This window comes from Bufo bufo, chromosome 2, assembly GCF_905171765.1.
Source record: "Bufo bufo chromosome 2, aBufBuf1.1, whole genome shotgun sequence".
In the NCBI taxonomy this organism is placed as follows: domain Eukaryota; kingdom Metazoa; phylum Chordata; class Amphibia; order Anura; family Bufonidae; genus Bufo; species Bufo bufo.
In genome coordinates, this window is record NC_053390.1 from 798743599 (window position 1) to 798766917 (window position 23319).

A 23319-nucleotide genomic window follows, 5' to 3' on the forward strand; every position below is an offset into this window, starting at 1 on the left:
AGAATGCACCGGTGAGCTCAGCAACACCAAAAGAACGGGATGACCACGGAAAACGACTGTGGTGGATGACCGAAGAATTATTTCCCTGGTGAAGAAAACACCCTTCACAACAGTTGGCCAGATCAAGAACACTCTCCAGGAGGTAGGTGTATGTGTGTCAAAGTCAACAATCAAGAGAAGACTTCACCAGAGTGAATACAGAGGGTTCACCACAAGATGTAAACCATTGGTGAGCCTCAAAAACAGGAAGGCCATATTAGAGTTTGCCAAACGACATCTAAAAAAGCCTTCACAGTACTGGAACAACATCCTATGGACAGATGAGACCAATATCAACTTGTACCAGAGTGATAGGAAGAGAAGAGTATGAATAAGGAAAGGAACTGCTCATGATCCTAAGCATACCACCTCATCAGTGAAGCATGGTGGTGGTAGTGTCATGGCGTGGGCATGTATGGCTGCCAATGGAACTGGTTTTCTTGTATTTATTGATGATGTGACTGCTGACAAAAGCAGCAGGATGAATTCTGAAGTGTTTCAGGCAATATTATCTTCTCATATTCAGCCAAAAGCTTCAGAACTCATTGGACGGCGATTCACAGTGCAGATGGACAATGACATAAAGCATACTGCAAAAGCAACCAAAGAGTTTTTTAAGGGAAAGAAGTGGAATGTTATGCAATGGCCAAGTCAATCACCTGACCTGAATCTGATTGAGCATGCATTTCACTTGCTAAAGACAAAACTGAAAGGAAAATGCCTAAAGAACAAACAGGAACTGAAGACAGTTGCAGTAGAGGCCTGGCAGAGCATCACCAGGGATGAAACCCAGCGTCTGGTGATGTCTTTGCGTTCCAGACTTCAGGCTGTAATTGACTGCAAAGGATTTGCAACCAAGTATTAAAAAGTGAAAGTTTGATTTATGATTATTATTCTGTCCCATTACTTTTGGTTCCTTAACAAGTTGGAGGCACATATGCAAACTGTTGTAATTCCTACACCGTTCACCTGATTTGGATGTATATACCCTCAATTTAAAGCTGACAGTCTGCAGTTAAAGCACATCTTGTTTGTTTAATTTCAAATCGATTTTGGTGGTGTATAGAGCCCAAAATTTTAGAATTGTGTCGATGTCCCAATATTTATCGACCTGACTGTATATACAACAGATGTTGGAGATGTCTCCACATACAGGAAACTGGACTCTAATCCCACCAAGGACTTCCAAAAGAGGTGTCATGCGATCGTGGTTTTCAAGATGTTTTTTTTTATAAGTGGGTTCGTGATTTCCTGTGTACGGAGACTCCAGTTATACCTATTATCTATGCCCTCCCCAAGACCCACAAGAATCTTAATCCGCCCCCCCCTTCGTCCCATTGTTTCCAGCATTGGGTCAGTATTTGAGAGGTTGGGGGAGTGGTTGGATTCTCTTCTCCAGCCTCTTGTTAAACGTATGCCACGGTATATTAGGGATACCACCCAGGTACTTCAGGCCTTTTTTGAAAAGCAGTGGAATGCGAAGGACAGTTGGCTTACTTTGGATGTGGTGTCTCTTTACCCCTCAATCCCACATCATGTAGTGGTGTGGGCATTAGAGTATCACCTTCACAGATATACAGCGCATACAGCAGAATTGATTGATTATGTTTTAGAAATCACTCAGCTCCTAATGTCCCATAACTACTTTATGTTTGAGGGGATTTTTTTTTTTCTCCACTTCATTTTCCATTTCCCTCTTCCCCTCCTACCTATCCACCTGGGGTGGGGAGGTGTGAGCATTTAAGTTCTGGGTCAGTTCACACACACCTGAGGCCATAACTAAGAGCCTAGGCGGCTCGAAACATGTCGGCTAAACGGGAGTAAGAGGGAGAAGGCTGTTCTATGTCCTGTCCTGTTCCATATATGTTCAAGTTTTGGCTATAAAGAAATGTCAAAAATAGGACCCTTCAGTGCCGAATCACCTTTGTTTTCATGTGTATACAGTACTGCCCATAATTATTCATACAACTGGCAAATTTTGACTTAAAGTTACTTTTATTCAACCAGCAAGTAATTTTTTGACGGGAAATTACATAGGTGTCTCCCAAAAGATAATAAGACAATGTACAAGAGGCATTATGTTGGAAAAAAAACATTTCTCAGCTTTTATTTACATTTGAGCAAAAAGTGTCCAGTCCAAAATTATTCATACCCTTCTCAATAATCAATAGAAAGCCTTTATTGGCTATTATAGCAATCAAACGCTTCCTATAATTGCAGACCAGCTTTGTGCATGTCTCCACAGGTATTTTTGCCCATTCAGCCTTAGCAATGAGCTCCAAATCTTTCAGGTTGGAGGGTCTTCTTGGCATCACCCTGATCTTTAGCTCCATCCACAGATTCTCAATTGGATTCAAGTCTGGACTCTGGCTGGGCCACTCCAAACGTTAATGTTGTTGTCTGCTAACCATTTCTTTACCACTTTTGCTGTTTGTTTTGGGTCATTGTCATGTTGAAATGTCCACTGGTGCCCAAGGCCAAGTTTCTCTGCAGACTGCCTGGTGTTGTCGTTGAGAATCCTCATGTATTGCTTTTTTTCATGGTGCCGTTTACTGTGATTAGGTTCCCTGGTCCATTGGCTGAAAAACACCCCCAAAGCATTAGGTTCCCACCACCATGTTTGACGGTTGGGATGGTGTTCTTTGGGTTGAAGGCTTCTCCTTTTTTTACGCCAAATGAAGGAAACATCATTGTGACCAAACAATTCCATTTTTGTTTCATCTGACCATAACACAGAAGACCAGAAGTCTTCTTCTTTATCCAGATGAGCTTTTGCAAAGACCATGCAAGCTTTTGTGTGCCTAGTCTGCATCCGTGGAACCCAGCAGTGTGCAGTGTCCGTTGGATTGTCTGCCTTGAGACATTGCCACCAGCAGAGCCCAGATTCACCAGGATGGCCTTGGTGGTGATCCTTGGATTCTTTTTCTCCTCTCTAACTATCCTCCTGGCCAGCACAGGTGTCACTTTTGGCTTCCGACCATGTCTTCTGAGATTTTCCACAGTGCGGAACATCTTGCATTTTTTTGCTCAAATGTAAATAAAAGCTGAGAAATGTTTTTTTTCCCCACAATAATGCCTCTTGTGCATTGTCTTATTATCTTTTGGGAGACACCTATGTCATTTCCTGTCAAAAAAATTACTTGCTGGTTGAATAAAAGTACATTTAAGTCAAAATTTGCCTGGGGTATGAATAATTATGGGCAGCACTGTATATTATAAAGCATTTTTTTGCTTGTATTAGTGGGAAAAAGGGGCTTATTAGCCGTTGGGTGGTAAAATGCTAAAATTACAGAACTTTTTGTCGTGTATTAGTGGCAAAAGAAAAATATATTTGCTGTTCAGCGTTGCAGTTATATGTTCTAAAGCCTTTTGAGGCGTTTATTAGTGGCAAAAGAAAAATATATTTCCCGTTCAGCAGTGCAGTTATATGTTCTAAAGCCTTTTGTGGCATGCATAAGTGGCAAAATCAAAATATATTTGCCATTCAGCAGTGCAGTTATATGTTCTGAAGCCCTTTTTTGTCGTGTAATAGTGGCAAAAGAAAAATATATTTACCGTTCATCAGTGCAGTTATATATTCTAAAGCCTTTTGTGGCGTGTACTAGTGTCAAAAGTAAAATATATTTGCCGTTCAGTGGTTCAGTTACAGTATATGTTCTAAAGCCCTTTTTTGTGTGTATTAGTGTGCAAAAAAGGGCATATTAGCCGTTGTGTGGTGAAGTGAGAAAATTACAGACTTGGTAGACGTGCAGACAGTACTCGATGATGATGATGTAGCTGATCACACTTGGAAGCCGGGTGACGGAGGGGCTTCATCATCATCGGGAGAAGAGGGTGGCAGCTTGCACATGAGGCAGCAGCAGAGCCAGCAAGTCGCTAGCGTGGACGGGAGTCAGCAGGGAGGCAGCAGTGTAAGGTGGGGACCCAAACGTGCCTGAGGGAGACCACCAGCTTCGCAGGAGCCTACTAGTGATGAGCGGCAGGGGCAATATTCGAATTTGCGAATATGCACGTATTGCACACGCTATACAGGTGTGGGTCACTGTTGCTACATTTTTCTAGCTGCTTAGAGGTTTCCTGAGACTGGAGAAAATGGTTGGCACGGCATAACATTACAATAGCTTTATATACAATAGCAATATTTTTGCGCAATACGTGCAACTTCACATTTTAGCAGGTCTGACTACATGTTACTGATTGGTGCACTAAATATTGTTGTGAACTTGTGACATCACAGCACTATGTCTGTAGCATGTATGTATGGACAGCAGAACCTATCACACTACCTAAGACTCTGCACTGGAAAGTTTCACCTACACTATATCACGTTATAACCTACACTGACTATCTCCCACTAACTATCTGTAATATATATATATATATATATATATATATATACAGTACAGACCAAAAGTTTAGACACACCTTCTCATTCAAAGAGTTTTCTTTATTTTTATGACTATGAAAATTGTAGATTCACACTGAAGGCATCAAAACTAGGAATTAACACATGTGGAATTATATACATAACAAACAAGTGTGAAACAACTGAAAATATGTCATATTCTAGGTTCTTCAAAGTAGCCACCTTTTGCTTTGATTACTGCTTTGCACACTCTTGGCATTCTCTTGATGAGCTTCTGCCTCCACGTTCTCACGCCGTTGGTCCTGCGACAATGTTTGGCTCTGCCTCCTCATCCTCCACCGTGTCCTCAGCCTCCACTGCAGGGACAATTCACAGTGCCACTCCGGCATACCACATGTGCAGGGCACGGCGGTATCACGCTGTTCTGCACCTCATTTGCCGGGGCAAACTGAGTCACACAGGGGAGGAACTGCTCCATGTCCTTCATCAAGAAATCGAATCCTGTCTTTCTCCGCGACAACTGAAAATCGGAACCATGGTGACTGACAACGGGAAGAACATGGCATCCCTCAACATAGGCTGATATGCATTGTTTCTACCCGCTTGAATTCCACCCTCTATATGTTGGACCGACTATACGAACAGAGAGAGGCCATCAACGATTTATTGATGATCCAGACAAACAGGAATACTCCGCTGTGTAACTTCGATGTCAGCCAGTGGCAGCTCATGTGTGACACCTGCCTTTGCTCAGGCCCTTTGAGGAGGCCACGTTATTTGTCAGTAGCCAGTACTACGGGATGAACAATGTCATTCCACTGCTTCAATTCCTGGAACAGATGCTGGTAAATCTGGCTGGTCAGGGAACTGGAGACGTGGTGCCTAGATCTCACGGCTACATGAGCCCTGTGGGGGCTGAACTGGTGAAGGAGGAGGACATTGGAGCACAAGCAATGTGTAGCGAAATGGGTGATTTTTACACATAGGTGACAGGAGAGGAGGAGCAGGAGCAGCCAAAGAAGCTATAGGGTGATGAGGAAGACAAGGCAGAGGACCCAGACAAACCATGGCAGTATGCAATGGAGATGGAGGCAGGGAGTCCCTCCGAGTCACTTGCACAAATGGCCAGATGCATGCTTACTTGTTTGCTTAGTGACAGCCGAATTGTCACCATTCGGTAGAGGGATGACTTCTGACTCTCCACCTTGTTGGACCCTCGCTACTGTCACGGCCTCTGTTGTGTGCGCCGTGACATGGTTGCCGTGAATGCTGTTGCCTACAGTAACATGTTGTTGCAGCATGTCGGTGGCTACTCCTTTTGCCCTGGGTCCTTCCCTGTCTGGTGCCAGAGAGGTCAATTATCTGGCTGGTATGGATTTAGGTGTGTCTTGGGTGTGGCGTCTTGGCTCTTTATATTTTGTGTTGTGATCCTGAGGTCAGTTGCCTTCAGCCTTTGTGTGAGCTGGAGTGCTGATCCTATCCTGGATATACTATCTGTCCAGTGGGAGGGCCTCCTAGCTAAACATACTGTCATGGTGGGGAGTGGGGGGAAACTCCCCACCGTATAAGTAAAGGAAAACAGGGAAGCAGCTAGGCCTGAACACCAGGAAAAGGAAGCAGGTCACCTCCTAAAGCCACTCTAATCCTGGCCCTAACTCCTAACCATATGAGCAGACCCAGATGGTAGGTGGGCTCATACACAGTAACCTGGGACACTGAGTAGCTGTGAGGATCCCTGAAATAAGGTTAGGAGCAGGAGACAACCTGTTCATCCCAGACGTGGATGAACAGGAGTCTCCACCGGCCTAGCTCAAAGGAAAAGGACTGAACCGGTAGGTAAGAGCCCGGAAGCAACACACACATACCTGCCGCGGCCACAACGACAACTGAACCCCATGCAGACAGAAAGCATGGCGGCCCCATTCAGAGCTGTTCAGCGTCCCAGGTTCCTGTGTATGAGCCCACCTACCATCTTGGTCTGCTCAGACGGTTAGGAGTCGGGCCAGGATTAGGGAGGCTTTAGGAGGTTGCCTACCCCCTTTTCCTGGCTGCTTTCCCATTTCCCTTCACTATACGGTGGAGTTTCCCCCCACTACCCATAGTTACAGCTACTGGTCCAAAATGGTGGCCTTTTTTACACCCGCTGAGAGGAAGGACAAACTGAACTACTATAGAGACATCCTATGTTGTCAGTTGGCTGCTGCCTATCTGCGCCATCGTCCATCCTCTCGCAGGTCTGACCGAGGGGGCCCTCTGTGCTCACCATCCACTTCCATGGCTGATGGGGAGGGGTGGGGTGCCAGGAGCAGTGCCAGCTCCATCAGCAGCAGTCTGAGTCTAGAGTAGCTGATGAGCAGCTTTCATTAACTGCATAGTGAAGAAACTACTCACCAGCAGCTAGACATAGAGCAGGACTTGAACCAGCAGGTGGTGGCATACTTGGACAGCACCCTGCCACCCCACATTGAAGATCCTCTGGAACGCTGGGCAGCCAAACTGGATTTGTTGCCAGAACTGTCCAAGTTTGCCTTGGAAAAGCTGTCGTGCCCGGTAAATAGTGTAGCATCAGAGCGGGTGTTTAGTGCGGCGGGGGCCATAGTTACACCCAAGAAGAATTTGTCTGTCCGCCCAAAATGTGGAGAGACTGACCTTTGTCAAGATGAATCAGGCGTGGATCAGCCAGAATTTCCACCCACCAATGCCTGATGCATCAGACTGGATCATCCATGGTGCCACACCAACACTTTGACAAAAGAGAACTGATGGATTAGAGACCAAATGCTGACTGAGTGAAGGTGAATGCTCCGCAGACAGGATCCGTTTGTTGGGGGTTATTGTTCTTACGGATCAGAGGAAGGGCAAAATAATCAGTGATGTCAACACAAACTTACTGCTGACACCCTCTCCACTCTGATAGGGGGCTACTTGTATAAGCATTTAATAGAACAGGTCCTGTAGACATCTATGTGGAATCAGCTGACGACGGTGTAAAAGGAGTGTGCTTCTTCTTGGTGCTAACATCAACCTGTAAGGCTGAGTTCATACTTGTGTTATTTGGTCAGTTTTGGCGCCGTCACTGTCTAACTAAGTGAAGTGTGCAGTGATTCTAAGAGTGACACCTGTCATCTGCATGTCATACTGACTCACAATATTGTTTCACTACCACAGCAGACTCCCTACGCGTGTTACTGCAAGGCACAATGTTTTACACCACTATACAGGCTCTCTGCAGCCAGGAAATAGCAGTTTTTTAACGCGATTCAAAAAATTCTGCGAACCGGACAAATCAAATTTTTTAAAAAAGTGCTGATCTCTAACCACCATAATACAGCGCACATACATACACTCACCTAAAGAATTATTAGGAACACCTGTTCTATTTCTCATTAATGCAATTATCTAGTCAACCAATCACATGGCAGTTGCTTCAATGCATTTAGGAGTGTGGTCCTGGTCAAGACAATCTCCTGAACTCCAAACTGAATGTCAGAATGGGAAAGAAAGGTGATTTAAGCAATTTTGAGCGTGGCATAGTTGTTGGTGCCAGACGGGCCGGTCTGAGTATTTCACAATCTGCTCAGTTACTGGAATTTTCATGCACAACCATTTCTAGGGTTTACAAAGAATGGTGTGAAAAGGGAAAAACATCCAGTATGCGGCAGTCCTGTGGGCAAAAATGCCTTGTGGATGCTAGAGGTCAGAGGAGAATGGGCTGACTGATTCAAGCTGATAGAAGAGCAACGTTGACTGAAATAAGCATTTGTGAAGCCACAACACGCACAACCTTGAGGCGGATGGGTACAACAGCAGAAGACCCCACCGGGTACCACTCATCTCCACTACAAATAGGAAAAATAGGCTACAATTTGCACAAGCTCACCAAAATTGGACTGTTGAAGACTGAAAAAATGTTGCCTGGTCTGATGAGTCTCAATTTCTGTTGAGACATTCAAATGGTAGAGTCCGAATTTGGCGTAAACAGAATGAGAACATATACCCATCCTCTGATGGCTACTTCCAGCAGGATAATGCACCATGTCACAAAGCTCGAATCATTTCAAATTGGTTTCTTGAACATGACAATGAGTTCACTGTACTAAAATGGCCCCCACAGTCACCAGATCTCAACCCAATAGAGCATCTTTGGGATGTGGTGGAACGGGAGCTTCGTGCCCTGGATGTGCATCCCTCAAATCTCCATCAACTGCAAGATGCTATCCTATCAATATGGGCCAACATTTCTAAAGAATGCTATCAGCACCTTGTGGAATCAATGCCACGTAGAATTAAGGCAGATCTGAAGGCAAAAGGGGGTCCAACACCGTATTAGTATGGTGTTCCTAATAATTCTTTAGGTGAGTGTACCTTTGTTTATTGGGATGTCTTACATACTTACCCTATGAGCACCTTCTTTCATGCCACTATACACTTTAATAAACTGGCAATATATAGCTTGGAGCTAGGCTTACACCATTTGCAATAGGTTACAGCTGACACTGTGAAGCAATGGCTAGAATTGAAGATAACTCTGGTCTGACTGTTTCATCCCTTAAATGCCATGATCAAAAGTGAATGTGGCATCTAAGCAGCTGTCACCCTATTAGTGTTCATCAATTCCCTAATGCTGATGGCCAAAAGAAAGTCCCCAGGCCTGCCATTATAGGTACGCCTACTAGGCCCTGACAAAGGCAGGACCTAATTTTCTTCCTGTCAGTATCACACTGACATCCATAGTAAACTGCAAACCAGTAGAATTTCAGTGTTTTATTGAAGCAATCACATGGTCATCTCCCCTAGAGGTACTAAGAAATGTAAAAAAATAAAAAAATAAAAATATTATTTATTAGGTTAAAAAAGATTAAATGTTATATATAATTAAGATCACAACAACAATAACAACCCATATTTTAAGACTAACACAATATGTATATATTTATTTGCTCTACTGGGCAGATTTCCAGTGGTCCTGTCAGGGGGCTGCCCAACATAATTAAACAGGAATTTCACTAATGGTGCAAACCCTGGAGCATGCAGTTCTGAGCCTAGGAAAGCTCAAGGACATCATCATCACAGGTCCTTAACCTTATAAGAAAGTCCAGGATTTGCACTTGCACTCATAATCAGAGCAATTCCGAGGTTTAGAAATTGTAGAACCTGTGATGACATCATCGCAGGTCCTGATCTCTCTGAGAGTACAGAGGGGAACTGCAAAAGAAGCATCTTCCTCTAACTCCATCCTGATTACTTGTGTCCTGTCCTTCCAGCCTGCAAGAAAGGTGAGAAGTTTAAAAGGAGACAGTGTTACTGCCAGTAAGGGATAGATATTCAGTACTTAGGAATAATAGTGCTGCCAGTGGGGGAGGGGAGTTCAGGGGTCATTTTTACTGCCAATGTAGTAGGTCTGGTCAGTACCCAGGAATATTGCTGCTGCTAGTGGGTGAGGAATGGTCAGTATTCAGAGACAATGCTGCTGTCAGTGTGAGAGGGCTGGTAAGGAGTCAGTTTTACTGCCAGTGTGGGGAGGGGTGGTCAGTACCTGGGGACCATGCTGCTGCCAGTGGGAGTGGGGCAGTCAGGGATCAGCTCTACTTCCAGTTTTTGAAGGTGGTCAGTACCCAGAGATAATGCTGTTGCCAGTGTGGGGAAGGATGGTCAGGGATAAGACTACTGTAAGTGTGTGTGTGTGGGGGGGGGGGGGGGGGGGAGGATTGTTCCTGGGACAAGACTGCTATCAGTGGGGAGATGTGGTCATTGGACAAGAATGCTGGCACTGGGGGAGGGGTGGTCAACAGACAATTATAAGCTGCATGGTGGTATTTATTTGGCGGTGTTGGGGAGATATTTTTTGCTGCACTGTGGTATTTCTTTGGTGCTCTTGGGGAAATATTTTGTGCTTATCTAGCGCTGTTGAAGAGATATTTTGTGCTGACCTGTGGTATTTGGCATTTTTGGGGAGGTATTTTGTGCTGCACTGTGGTATTATTTGGAGCTCTTGGGGAGATATTGTGTGCTGCACTGTAGTAGTAATTTGGCGATGTCGGGGGGATTTTTTTTTGCTGCTCTGTGGTATTTATTTGGTGCTGTTAGTGAGGTATTTTGTGCTGCACTGTGGTATTTATTTGGTGCTGTTAGTGAGGTATTTTGTGCTGCACTGTGGTATTTATTTTGTGCTCCTGGGGAGATATTTTGTGCTGCACTGTGGTAGCTATTTTGTGCTGCGCGGTGGTAGCTATTTGGTGCTGTTGGGGAGATATTTTTTGCTGCACTGTGGCGTTTATTTGGTGATATTGGGGGTATATTTTGTGCTGCACTGTGGTATTTTTTGGCACTTTTAGGGAGACATTTTGTACAGCATGGTGGTATCAGATGCTTCTGGAGGTGTATTTTGAGCTTTATCATGGTATGTGTTGCTGTTGGGTAGGTAACTTCTGTCCCTGACCATGTGATTCAGCTTTTCCGTGTTCTACTTTATTTCCTATTTAATATTGATTCTTTATGGAGGGACATGACCAAAAGAAGCAAAATTTGCTGTAGTCTTTATTACGCATCACTATTTTTAGGCAATCTCACATGTGGATTGGTGGGGTTTGGACACCAGGCCTGCACAGCGTGGTCACATATGGATTCACCACTGACCAGCATCATTATTGAGGAATTTGGCTTCAGGGTGTAAGAGGATAGAGAATATGGCGGAAATACTAATCAGGCCTGCAGATAATTGTGTTCGGTCTCTAGAGACCCTTTGTGATGGGATTAGAAGTAATTGCAGTTTATTTGATGATGTACACATTCGGTTTCATTAGTCATGCAACATTGTGTCTTCGTCTTTAGATGAGAGATTCATTTAGTTTCTGTCAGGCAATAATCCACGCAAAGGGTTAATTGTTCGTAAACTTCAGCCAAAGCGCGAGTGGCGGCTTTCCATGGCTTAAACATCTGCACTAAGTTATAACGTCTACGTGTCATAATAAAATGGAATCCAATAAATCTGAAAAAGAAAAATCTATTATGTAGATTTCTTGCATGAAACTTTTTTCAATTACATTTTTTTTTTTTATTCTTAGAAAAGTGTAAAATGGACAAAAACAGCATTTATTTATTTTTTCGCTAAAAGGGACTTTAATTTTTATTTTTGGACTTTTGTACCCCAGTAGTGGCCTTCATAAATTCCCCTCGATATCTAAACAGAGGATTTGGAACTCTGTATAAGAGAAACAGGGCTGAGACAGATAAAGATATATAATACAATGATTCATTAGAGAATGGTGGAGGAAAACGTGATTGTAAATGATGGGAATTCACTTTTAGGCCTCATGCACACGACCGTATTTTTTTGCGGTCCGCAAAACGGGGTTCCGTTTTTCCGTGATCCGTGACCGTTTTTTCGTCCGTGGGTCTTCCTTGATTTTTGGAGGATCCACGGACATGAAAAAAAAGTCGTTTTGGTGTCCGCCTGGCCGTGCGGAGCCAAACGGATCCGTCCTGAATTACAATGCAAGTCAATGGGGACGGATCCGTTTGACGTTGACACAATATGGTGCAATTTCAAACGGATCCGTCCCCCATTGACTTTCAATGTAAAGTCAGGAGTTAATATACCATCGGATCGGAGTTTTCTCCAATCCGATGGTATATTTTAACTTGAAGCGTCCCCATCACCATGGGAACGCCTCTATGTTAGAATATACTGTCGGATTTGAGTTACATCGTGAAACTCAAATCTGACTGTATATTCTAACACAGAGGCTTTCCCATGGTGATGGGGACGCTTCAGGTTAGAATATACTAACAGAACTGTGCACATGACTGCCCCCTGCTGCCTGGCAGGTGCTGCCAGGCAGCAGGGGGCAGCCCCCCCCACTGTAGTTAACACATTGGTGGCCGGCCCCCCCTTCCCCTGTAGTTAACTCATTAGTGGCCAGTGCGGCAGCCCCCCCCCTCCCCTGTAGTTAACTCATTGGTGGCCAGTGGGCCCCCCCTCCCCTGTAGTTAACTCATTGGTGGCCAGTGCGGCCCCTCCCCTCCCCTGTAGTTAACTCATTGGTGGCCAGTGGGCCCCCCCTGTAGTTAACTCGTTGGTGGGCAGTGGGCCCCCCCTCCCCTGTAGTTAACTCATTGGTGGGCAGTGGGCCCCCCCCTCCCTTCCCATGTAGTTAACTCGTTGGTGGCCAGTGGGCCTTCTCCCCTTCCTCCCCCTCCTAATTAAAATCTCCCCCCTATCATTGGTGGCAGCGGAGTGTACCGATCGGAGTCCCAGTTTAATCGCTGGGGCTCCGATCGGTAACCATGGCAACCAGGACGCTACTGCAGTCCCGGTTGCCATGGTTACTTAGCAATTTGTAGAACCATGATACTTACCTGCGAGCTGCGATCTCTGCGTCCGGCCGGGAGCTCCTCCTACTGGTAAGTGACAGGTCCGGTCGGGAGCTCCTCCTACTGGTAAGTGACATGACCTGTCACTTACCAGTAGGAGGAGCTCCCGCACAGACCTGTCACTTACCAGTAGGAGGAGCCCCCGGCCGGACGCAGAGATCGGTCGTGTGCATGAGGCCTTAACGTGAGTCTGTCACCTCGTTTTTGGCTATTAAACTAACACCAATACACTGACGATTACGAGCAAAGGGGTAATATTGTTTTGAACTTTTGACTTTAAGGCTTCACATCTCACCATCCACTACAGCTTTGAATGTGAGACTACTATCGTTTTATAGACAATCATCTTGGCTATCTCATACATAAATTGGACTTACATCTATTTAGCATATGATTAGTTATGCATATTTGTGTCATGTAACTGCATTGTTACTGTTTTGCTCCTGGCGGTGAAGCAATCTTTTTCTTCTTGTATACTAGAGATTACAACCTGTTCTCACATTCCCTAATAGCTCAGTGTGTTATTAGGTTGATTACGAAGTGAAAGGTCACTGGCTCGAATTGAGGAGCAGCCATGAAGAAGATTTCCCAAGAAAAGAGAAACAGCATCATAAAGCTCATCCATAGCGGTATCTCAGCCAAGAAAATGGCCAAACTGCATCATGTGGGCGCCATGACAGTTGGAAGAATATGAAATGTAGTCCATACATTCCAAAGCCAAGAGGTGGACGTTCTGGCAAAATATGAGTCAACAAGTCGGCTCTTCACGAGGTCTATCAGTTCTGGTGCGACAAACACGGAGGTGCAGTTGGCTCGTATGCTTCATAATAGTGAGATCACAGATGTCCATAAAAGCACTGTGTGATGTGCATTACACAAGTCTAGAATGGTGGCCCAAAAAAAGGTGAAGAAGCCTCAACTTCAATATTGTCATAAGAAGTATCGGCTCGAACTTGCAAAAAGGTACGAACAGTGGACAGTAGAAGATTAGAAACAGGTGATTTTGAGCGATGAGTTGAAAGTCAATAAACTGGGCTCTGTTGGGTGCAAATGGGTCTGAAATAAACAACGGAAAAGGGGGCTAACGGATTTAGAAATTGAAGGAACTGTCCAGTTCGGTCGAGGAAGCCTGATGATATGAGCTTGCTTCACAGTCAAAGGCATTGGATACTTGACCAAGATGGATGCTCGCCATCAAAAACCTGAACATAGAAACCCAGACCAGGAGGAGCCTTTGTATGATATTTTTAGTATTTTTTTTTTATTTTGCCATCTTTTTTCAATTTTCTAGCCACCGCTTGGTGTCATGAAGTATTTATGACACAGAATTTATTTTGGTAAACATTGTCTTTCCCACTTGAGTCTGCTATTGCATAATTTTTGCTTAATTTCTGGTGAGAGGTATAATCCAATTGATGCTGTATTTTTTTTTCTAACTTGTGCTTTCCATATATGTGTACTTAACAGATGGAGAACATTGAAGCAGATGGAACTCTTTGTGTCGGTACTCGGCACATTTGTAAATTTGATTATTTGATGCATAATTTTGAAAGTTAAAATCTCTTGTAATTTGTCCAATAAAGTTTGTGGTCCTTATTAGAGTGATTGGCTGAAGCACCTTACCTGAATCTATATATCGATCATCAAATCAGTGATTGTGATGGAAATGAAATCCTTGCAGAAAAAAAAAAAAACAAGTATAAATATAGAAACAGAAACATAGAATGTGTCAGCAGATAAGAACCATTTGGCACATCTAGTCTGCCCAATATACTGAATACTATGGATAGCCCCTGGCCCTATCTTATATGAAGGATGGCCTTCACTGTATTTGCAGCTACCACTTCTGCAGGAAGGCTATTCCATGCATACACTACTCTCTCAGTAAAGTAATACTTCCTGATATTACTTTTAAACCTTTGCCCCTCTAATTTAAAACTATGTCCTCTTGTAACAGTTTTTCTTCTTTTAAATATTCTCTCTTCTTTTACCTTGTTGATTCCCTTTATGTATTTAAAAGTTTCTATCATATCCCCTCTGTCTCGTCTTTCTTCCAAGCTATACATGTTAAGGTCCTTTAATCTTTCCTGGTAAGTTTTATCCTGCAATCCATGTACCAGTTTAGTAGCTCTTCTCTGAACTCTCTCTAGAGTATCTATATCCTTCTGGAGATATGGTCTCCAGTACTGAGCACAATACTCCAAATGAGGTCTCACTAGTGCTCTGTAGAGCACCTCCCTCTTTCTACTGGTAATTCCTCTCCCTATACACCCAAGCATTCTGCTAGCATTTCCTGCTGCTCTATGACATTGTCTGCCTACCTTTAAGTCTTCTGAAATAATGACCCCTAAATCCTTTTCTTCAGATACTGAGGTTAGGACTGTATCACTGATATTTATATTCTGCTCTTGGGTTTTTACGCCCCAGGTGCATATCTTGCACTTATCAACATTAAATTTTAGTTGCCAGATTTTTGACCATTCCTCTAGTTTTCCTAAATCCTTTTCCATTTGGTGTATCCCTCCAGGAACATCAACCCTGTTACAAATCTTTGTGTCATCAGCAAAAATACACACCTTACCATCGAGGCTTTCTGCAATTTCGCTGATAAATATATTAATATGGGTCCCAGAACAGATCCCTGAGGTACCCCACTGGTAACAAGACCATGGTCTGAATATACTCCATTGACTACAACCCTCTGTTGCCTGTCCCTCAGCCACTGCCTAATCCATTCAACAATATGGGAGTCCAAGCCCAAATACTGCAATTTATTGATAAGCCTTCTATGTGGGACAGTATCAAAAGCCTTACTAAAGTCTAGATAAGCGATGTCTACTGCACCTCCTCCATCTATTATTTTAGTCACCCAATCAAAAAAATCAATAAGATTAGTTTGACATGATCTCCCTGAAGTAAACCCATGCTGTTTTTCATCTTTCAATCCATGGGATTTTAGATGTTCCACAATCCTCTCCTTAAGTATGGTTTCCATTAATTTCCCCACTATAGATGTCAGGCTTACTGGCCTATAGTTGCCCGATTCCTCCCTACTACCTTTCTTGTGAATGGGCACAACATTTGCTAATTTCCAATCTTCTGGGACGACTCCTGTTGCCAGTGATTGGTTAATGGTTTTGCTAGTTCACCGCTGAGCTCTTTTAATAGCTTTGGGTGTATCCCATCAGGCCCCTGTGACTTATTTGTATTAATTTTAGACAGCTGACTTAGAACCTCTTCCTCTGTAAAGACACATGCATCAAAAGATTCATTAGTCATCCTTCCTAACCGCATCCTTCCTAACCGATATGCATGATAGCTATCACCCGCGCAAAATGCTTGATTTCATACCTTGGAGTCAACTTCTAAGGGTTAGACGAATAGTCTCTGAGGAAGAGGTTTGTACACAAAGGGTGGACGCCATGTGCACACGCTTTGTAGAACGTGGCTACCCCAAACTCCTACTTGATAGAACTAAACATAAAGTGAAGTTGGTTGACAGGGATTCTGCACTCCAGAACTCGACAAAAGCCAGATCCGAGGCTAGGGTTCCTTTTGTCTCCATCTTCGGCCGGGACAGTGGTGACATTGCCCATGTCCTCAGGAAGGAATGGCATATACTCCAAAGGGGGTTGCCAAAGATAGAAGAATTTAAGTCCCCGCCGATGATGGCATACAGGAGGAACCCTAGCCTACGTGATAGGCTTGTCAAAACTGATGTAAGCGATCAGTCAATGACTGCACAAAAACTGCTTGCTCCACGCAAAAATGGCACTTACCCATGTTTATCTTGCTGCAACTGTGGTAATGTTCTCAAAGGAGACCACTTCTTCCATCCATATAGCGGTAAAAAATATAAAATCAATGGCTATTACACCTGTAGGTCACGGGATGTGATATATGCCATTCAATGTCCCTGTAGCCTCACCTATGTGGGTGAGACTACTATGGAAGTTAGAGAACGCATTAATAAGCACAAAAGCACTATACGCAAGAAGAACATGGATAAACCGGTTGCAAAACATTTTGTGGAGGCAGGACACTCAGTCAACCAACTTCGCTTTAGAGTTATAGACAGCGTGGGTTTTCTACGGAGAGGGGGGGATAAGGATGCGATATTGAGAAAAAAGGAACTCAAATGGATCTACACGCTGAGGTCCTTACAACCATTTGGACTCAACCTTGAGTTCAATGTGGCAGGAATCAGCTAGACTCTCATCTGTTATTATTTTTTATGTTATTTTTTATGTACTTGAAAATCATTTGAATATACCACAATGAATAGTTCCATGATTATCGATGTATAACTATCTGGTCACCGGTCTTAATTGACAGGTTACCTGATATGATGATTTTTTCATTATAATGCTATGTGTCAGTTTCATTTGCCTTATGTTTTTGTATCCTTATGTACTATTTTATGTGAACACTAGTGTGGGGATCGCGTCTATACATTGACATAATGACTTTTCCTTAAACCGAGGTACACTGCACATTATATTTTTATTATGTGTCAGTGTATCTTGTAGTTTGTCCTGCACGCTGTTTGTTTTTTATTTTAGCGGTGTGGACGCTTCTCATTGGTAGCTATGTTGCCTCCCCTGTCACGCGTTAGCCTGTCACGTCACAAGTAGGTGCGGCATTGTGACGCAAGCCGGCCGCCCTCTGATGACACTTACGGACTTGCGCTGTGTGAACATTGGGACGCTAGCCACCACGCTGATGCCTACGTCATAAGTGGTTGCGGCGCCGCTCTGTATGTGTCGTCCTCTGATGACACTTACGGGAATGCGCACTCCCTACCTTGAGACGCCAGCCGCTATGTGGATGTCTGCACGCTACAACCCCACACAGGTGAATATGTGGATACAGCTGATACATGTTTGAAACAGCTAATTAATGTTATTCAACAGCATGGTGATTACATGTTAGGTAGGTGTGACATAGAACATCACGGTCGATTGGATCGTTATAATTGTGGGTGGTACCAGTATGTTGGATTTATATGCTGTGTTTTTAGTTGTAAAATATGCTTGACAAAGGCTATTCCTAGCCAAAACGTTGCTGCTGTTTTTATGCTGTGTTGTGCGGTGATCGACTTAAATAAAGAAGAATTGTTGGATATGCTGCTGTGGCCCTCTACTTTTTCTACATACCTATGGATTGCTTTGGATCTGTGATCTCCTGCCCAGCTGCTGCATGACCTCCACCATTGCTCTACACTAGCCACTTGTTGTGCTGCTCCTTAACACCTTTCTTTTTCCCTTCCTAACCGAGGTCCTTTTCCTTCATTTTCCTTTGTAAAAACTGAACAGAAGTATTCATTGAGGCAGTCAGCTAGTTCTTTATCTTCTTCCATATACCTTCCTTCTTTTGTTTTTAATCTGGTAATTCCTTGTTTTAGTTTCCTTTTTTCATTTATGTATCTGAAGAATGTCTTATCGCCTTTTTCCCCTGACTGAGCTAATTTCTCTTCTGCCTGTGCTTTAGAAGCTCTTATAACTTGTTTGGCCTCTCTCTGCCTAATCTTATAAATTTGCCTGTCATCCTCCTTTTTTTTTTTTTATAATTCCTAAATGCTATCTTTTTGTTTTTATTTATTTTGCCCACTTCTGCTGAGTACCACAGTGGTCTCTTCCTTTTTTTGCTTTTATTGACAAGCCTAATGCAATTTTCTGTTGCCTTCAATAGTGCCACTTTTAAGTAGTCCGATTTCTCCTGGACCCCAATGAAACTGTTCCAATCTGATAGGGACTCGTATACCACTAATCTAATTTTAGAAAAGTCAGTTTTTCTAAAATCTAAAACTTTTGTTTTTGTGTGGTGTGACTCAGTCACTATACTTATAGTAAACCACACTGACTGGTGATCACTAGATCCCAAGCTTTCCCCTACAGTAATATCAGATACCAAATTCCCATTTGTGAATACTAAATCTAAAATGGCCTCCTTCCGGGTTGGCTCCTCAACTACTTGCTGTAGAGATAATCCCAGTAGGGAATTTAGAATATCTGTACTTCTTGCAGAACTAGCTATTTTGGTTTACCAGTTTACATCTGGAAGATTGAAGTCTCCCATAATGATAACTTCCCCCTTCAATGTCATTTTAGCTATTTCCTCAACTAGTAGATCAACTAATTCTTTGACTTGGCTAGGTGGTCTATATATCACACCTACACAAGTTACCTTATGATTATCAAGCTGCAAGGTAACCCAAACTGACTCTAAATTGTTCTCGCTAACTTGTATCAAATTAGATTTTATGCTATCTTTCACATACAGGGCCACCCCTCCCCCTTCTTGCCTTCTCTGTCTTTCCTGTATAGAGAGAACCCTGGTATTGATATATCCCAGTCATTACTCCCCTTGAACCTTGTCTCAGTAACAGCCACTACATCTATATTCTCAGATGCCATTATAGCCTCAAGTTCATTGATCTTATTCCCTAAACTGCGAGCATTTGTAGACAAGAATCTGAGCTTGTCATTTCTTAACCTTTGTGCTACTGGCATCTTCTGGCATTGTTCCGGGGGGCAGTTGGACTGCTGGATTATCACTCTTTTGCCCCCCTTTCCTAGTTTAAATGCTCCTTAGCAAATTCTTGGAACTATTCACCGAGGACATTTGTTCCCTTGAGAGAAAGATGCAAACCATCTTTGTTGTACAGTTCTTTTCCATTCCAACAAGAGCTAACATGAGACACAAAGCCAAACCCTTGGTTCAGACACCATTCACCAAGCCATACATTGAATTCCTTAATGCGTATCTTCCTGTCATGCTGAAGGTTATGCACAGGCAAAACTGCAGAGAATAAAACTGTTGATGCAACCTCCCGTATATCCTTTCCAAGTGTGTGAAAAGCTTCTTTCACCTTTGAAACCTCATTGCAAGCCAGATCGTTTGTCCCAAGATGAACAATAACATCCACTTCCCTTTCCTGCTTTGCTTGCCTAACAATATTAAGGCTCCATAGTCTATCCCTGCTAGCGGTAGCACCAGGGAGACATCTCACAACACCATTCTCCTCAAACTTCACACCTCTTATGATGGAATCGCCTACCAACAGCTGCTTACTATCAATCCTCACCTTCTCCTTTTTGTCTTTGGCTGCAGTCTTACATACTTTAGGCATGGGAGATGATTGTTTCTCACCCACTGTGCTTGAGCCATCCTCCATATTGCTCTTGCACTCTGAAAGTGCTGCAAATGAATTATGGAGAGCCACAGACTGTGGGATATGTCTTCTATCCACAACTCTCAGTCTACCAGAACCTATAGTAACCCATCTTCCATTTCTAGGGGGCCTCTGTGGCAGTGGCATTTCAATGTTCTCAGCCTGAGTTTGTTTAATGGTTAATTTACAAATCTCATATTTCAAAAAGGTAATTTCCTGCTGCATTATGGAGAGCTGTCTACAGATCAGACAGTATCCAAACCTCTGAAGAGTGGAACCTGAAATAAAAGCACAACAATTCCTGCACAGAACCAGGTCTGCCATTGTAAAGAGGGGAAAGATTTTAAACAAACAAATCTTACTTGTTTAGATTGTATCCACCTCCAGATTACCTCCTGAATATCTCCGATACACTTGTAGATCAGCACTTGAAATAGCAGCCTTGGAAAAGCAGCAAGCTATAATTAGCAAGCTAATACTATGTTGCTATATACTGTATACACACACTCCCACAAAGGCTCCTCCCCCAACAGCAAATTAACACCTTACTCGCCTATGCTCATTTACAATCAGACAATAGAGATACCGTGTCTAACAAATTCCTTACCTCTTTTGAAACACAGTGTCTGAGTATCCACCAGAAACACCACTGAAGTTCTTCTACAGTGGAAAAACTCTGAGTTAGACTAAGTTAGTCTCCTGAATATCTCCAATGCACTTGTAGATCAGCACTTGAAATAGCAGCCTTGGAAAAGCAGCAAGCTTAATTCATGAATTTGGGTTGTTAGAAAATTTTAAAAAATGTTGAAATACTTAAAAAAGTACAGATGATACTGAATAACTTTGAAGGAGCTGTCCAGGATTTTGATATTGATGACAAATCCTGTGGATGGGCCATTAATATCTAAACTCTTCATAGTTATTCAGTATCATCTATACTTTTCTTATACTCTCCAATAACAGGTTGGCGACACTCCGCATCCCCACCAATCATCTGTTTTGTGGCACTGAAATCTATCTATCTATCTATCTATCTATCTATCTCTATCATCTAATCTATCTATATATCTTCTATCTATGTATCTATGTATCTATCTCTATCATCTAATCAATTCAATTCAATTCAATAAAGCTTTATTGGCACATCCAAGTAAAACATTTAGCATTGCCAAAGCAAAATAAATAATAGGTATTCAGGAGTGGGGTTGGATGTGGGAATTAAAGGGGGTGGATGTTGGGTTAAAGGGGCAGTATGGGGGTATAATAGTCCATGGTGTCTCATCTTCCTCTCAGTTGGTGACAGGTAGAGACATATTGGGCAGCGATCTCCACAGTGGACTCCTCTTCCCCCAGTATGATGTGGAGTTTCCTCTGCTGATCTGTGGAGGTGAAATCCAGGATGTCAGCGGAGAGTCTCTGGAAGTAAGTAGCCCTCACAGGTGAGTATTTGCTGCAGTGTAGCAGGAAGTGGGCCTCATCCTCCAGGGCCCCCTGCACACAGTGCTGGCACAGTCTGCTCTCCCGCGGCTTGTATGTCTGCCTGTGCCGCCCCGTCTCCATCTCCAGGCTGTGGGCGCTCACTCTGTATAGGCTCAGGGTCTGTCTGTGCTTGGGGTTGGGTATCCTCTCCAGGTAGGACGTCATGGTGTAGTCCCTTTGCAGTGATTTGTATACGGTAAGTTTCTGGGAGGTGTTTATTTAGCTTCTCCATTACTCTATGAATCGCTCTTTGCAGCTCTCTATGACCCCCTTTATTTGTGCTTTGCTCAGGGCATGTTGGGGGTTTTGGCTGGGCCGAAAGCTGACACTCAGTTGGGGGGCGCAGGGTTTGCTCTGGTCCCTGTGGCTCAGCCAGGCTTGGTGGTGGAAAGAGCCAGGGCTGCTGTCCTGTAAGTGCGCCCAGAATGATATTGCCCTCTTCTGCATGGTGAGCCATAGTGGAAACCTGCCCAGCTCTGCCTGGCACGCCATGTTGGATGTGCTACGATGGACTTGGAGGAGGTATTTGCAGAATTCTAGATGGAAGGTCTCTGTTGGGCTGGAATCCCACTTTGACTGGTCTGGGTAGGTGGGCGGGCCTTACACCTCACTGCCTTTGAGCACGATTGGGGCGATGACACTATCAAATATTTTCGGCCAGACGCTCACTGGTGGTTTGAGGTGGTACAGTTGCCTTCTGATGGCATAGAAGGTTCTGCAGGCTTTTCCTTTCAGTGTTTCTATTGCTGCTTTGAAGCTCCCTGATTGGTTAAGCTCCAGCCCTAGGTAGGTGTAGCTGTTGGTTTTCTCCAGTGTGGAGTCATTTAATGTGAACAAAGGAATGGGGGCTTTATTCTGGCCCTTCCTCTGGAACACCATGACTTTGGTCTTCTTAGGATTAATGGGTAGTGCCCATGCGGTGCTGAATTTTTCCAGTACTGCTAGGCTGTCTTGCAGGCCTCTCTCTGTTGGGGACAGAAGCAGGAGGTCATTGGCGTACAGCAGGAACTTATCCTTGTGGTCATGCAGGGGAAGGCCTAGTGCTGAGGAGGCCTCCAGAGCTGCAGCCAGTTCATTAATATAGATATTAAAGAGTGTTAGGCTCAGGCTGCAGCCCTGTCTGACCCCTCGGGCCTGCTGGAAATAAGCCGTCCTCTTTTCGTTCACCTTCACGCTGCATTGGTTCCTGGTATATGAGCTGTTGATGACATCATACATTCTCCCTCCTATTCCGCTCTCCAGAAGTTTCAGGAACAGGCCCGGGTGCAACAAAACAGCAAATATTTTGTGACATTTGGTATCGTGGACGTGTGTCTTGATGAGGCTGTGCAGGGTGTAGATATGGTCAGTGGCTCGGTGGTTTGGCATGAACCCGGCTTGGCTTTTGCTGAGAACCTCGTGCTGTGTGAGAAAGGTGAGTATTCTTTTATTGATGATGCTGTTCTATCTATCTCTATCATCTAATTTATCTATCTATCTATCTATCTATCTATCTACTATCTATGTACCTATTTATGTAACGAATATCTATCTATTTCTATCATCTAATTTATCTATCTATCTATTTATCTATCTATCTATTTATCTATCTATCTATCTATCTATCTATTTCATATACTTCTACTATCTATGTCCCTATTTATGTAACTAATATCTATCTATCTATCTATCTCTATTATCTAATTTATCTATTTTTCTATTATCTATCTATCTATCTATCTATCTATCTATCTATCTATCTATCTCTCTATTATCTATCTATCTATCTATCTATCTCTCTATTATCTATCTATCTATCTATCTATCTCTCTATTATCTATCTATCTACTATATATCTATCTATTTCATATCCTTTTACTTTCTATGTACCTATTTATGTAACTAATAT